We start from the raw sequence: 2,432 nt of genomic DNA, 5'->3' as shown, positions 1-2,432 counted from the left end.
ATTTTTTTTAATTCATTATAATCCTGCACCCAGTCCCAGATAATGTGCGAATACATAACTTGAATAAAATTATCTTAACTACTGATACAATAATAGCATTTCACAGGAAGATGTTGAATATTCTCCCGAGAAATTTTCCATATAACTATTATCCTGTAATCTTTCGTGCAAGAGGTAGTGCAAATATAATGTGCTGCCTAACGTAGCCACAAAAACTAATGCAATTCACTGCCATGTGATTTTCTTGTATCGTATCTTTCGATGATTATCTCACAATATAATATTAAAGTTTTATTGCTAATGACCCTATTATTCACTTCATTTTCACTTTCTCTTAGCCCTGTCGAATATGTATCTGCAAGACAGGCATGAAAATTAAGTGGAGCATAATTGTTTAAACATTTAATTCGCAAAGCAAAATATCACTGAAATTGACGAGTGCGAATAAATTGAATCATAATGTAAGTTATTATGAAACTCAAAACTTCGATTGAACACGAAATTGTTTTGGAATCTGTTTTTGTAATGTTATGCTTGGGAGCACAGTCACTTAATCCGATCGAAGGTCGGAACTTAGAAGATGCTCCTGATACAGTGAGGAAATAGACCACCTTGAGACTTATGGAAATGGCTCCGTCTAAATTTGAGTAGAAGTATTATAATGACTGCAGCGGAGCTAAATTACTGATTGGACTATCGTGCCGACTTCTTTCGCTGTAAGTGCTCCTACTCTTTGCGCCAAATAAAGTTTTACACGAGAAAAACATTTCATTTTCTCAAATTAAACTTCTCACTACCCTCGCTCATACCCAAGTAATAATTCCCATTCATCAATTATTCCCACTACCAATGTCCCCATTTGCCTTAGAATAAAGTGAGTCTATCAAGCTCTCTTCTCAATTTCATCCACTCCTAGGCTTCAAGTTTACCATTTTCAACGAAGTCCTTGGTAACTTGAGGAGATTTTCTTATTTATATTCAAGCGCCGACGTATTAATTGCGATTATTCATTTTTTATCCATTTTTGCCACATTTTATCCAAGAAATAATTATTAAATTATGACAGCGATGTCTCTTAAAAGTAGTGCATCATCACGTAAGATTCAATTTTGAAGACAATTACTGAAGCAATATTTTTCAATCATAAAAATAATAAATATGGAGCGGTTAAAATTCTGATAGAGTAATTCGGTGTCTTATACTAGTAAAATGAGATAGTACAGTCAGAGAGGAAATCCTAGTGCAAGGTGCCTTTAAGCCTCCAATTACTCAGGCATTTTTCCCTGCTACATTGAATCCCTTTTTTACCACGTAACAAGGTTTGTTGATTTTTTTATTTAATCTCTGTTTCTTCCTCTCCCACCTCGCTTACACAACATCCTTCCCTCTAACAAGGATTTCCGAATCCCCTCTTCACTAAGTACACCCTTCAACTACACCCCCTGCCTGTTCCTTATTTCCCATGAAACTTTTTATTTCCTCCCCAACATGTGCTTCCCATTCTCATTAACAGTAAAAATACCAATCGGTACTCTTTCTATTTATGGTTCTTTACCTTACATTACTAAACCTGGCTTAGATTCACTAAACCTTCGTAATTTTGACGACGCTATTCCTTTCTACCTTCCAATCGGTTATTTTTTTGCTCTAAACCAGTTAACCTAAAGTTTTGTAATAGTTAATGTATTTGAATTTCGTTAAATTTTAAGTCATATCTTTCATTGGAAATATTTTTAATAATTCTTTTTAACATGATTTATTAGTAATTTTTTATGCAAGGTGCTTGAGACAAGTATTTAAAATACCATGAAATACGTAATATCATAGAGTAAGTATATTCTTACTCTATGGTAATATTTATTGCATAATGCATTTTCCAAAACTATGGAATTTCAATTTGGCCGTCGTAAAAATTACGAAGGTTTAGTGATCCAAGGTTAAAAATCGTGTACGGCGATATCTGCACTCAAGCGAGTCCCCTTGAGCGAGGATTAATCGAATAGAACTATTCTGTAGGGCATCGCATTGCTTTCAAGGTTGGGATATACGAATCCTTAGAAAAATTCTTGTTTTATCAGCCGTTTCAACCAACATCCCCAGTGGCGCAATTGGTTAGCGCACGGTACTTATATGACAGTATACGAGCTATGCCGGGGTTGTGAGTTCGAGCCTCACCTGGGGAATATTTTTTCACTGTAAGAAAAGGCGAATTTCATGATGCAAAATTTTCAGGTAAACTACAGCGTGACTTTATTTTATATATTTAACGGACGAGGATATCAAAATTTGAAATGGCAGTTTTTATTTCTGTGTAGAGAACGGCTTGTGTGCTCTAAACTTGTTGACCTAAAGTATTATTAAATTTAATGTATATTTTAAAGTTTAAGCCATATCTTTCTATCTACGGTTCTTTACCTTATATTGTTACTAAA

The 2,432-nt window shown here is 34.4% G+C and overlaps 1 non-coding gene across 1 annotated transcript; it reads left to right on the top strand.

Annotated features, from left to right (window-relative positions):
- The first annotated feature begins 2,093 nt into the window (after positions 1-2,093).
- Positions 2,094-2,183, top strand: Trnai-uau. Its single transcript is given in 2 exon segments — positions 2,094-2,131; positions 2,148-2,183. It is a non-coding gene; the product is annotated as a tRNA-Ile (tRNA).
- The last annotated feature ends 249 nt before the right edge of the window (positions 2,184-2,432 follow it).

Source organism: Ischnura elegans, chromosome 2, assembly GCF_921293095.1.
Source record: "Ischnura elegans chromosome 2, ioIscEleg1.1, whole genome shotgun sequence".
NCBI lineage: Eukaryota > Metazoa > Arthropoda > Insecta > Odonata > Coenagrionidae > Ischnura > Ischnura elegans.
Note: the sequence above shows the minus strand (reverse complement) of the source record. Positions and strands in the feature narration are given on the sequence as shown.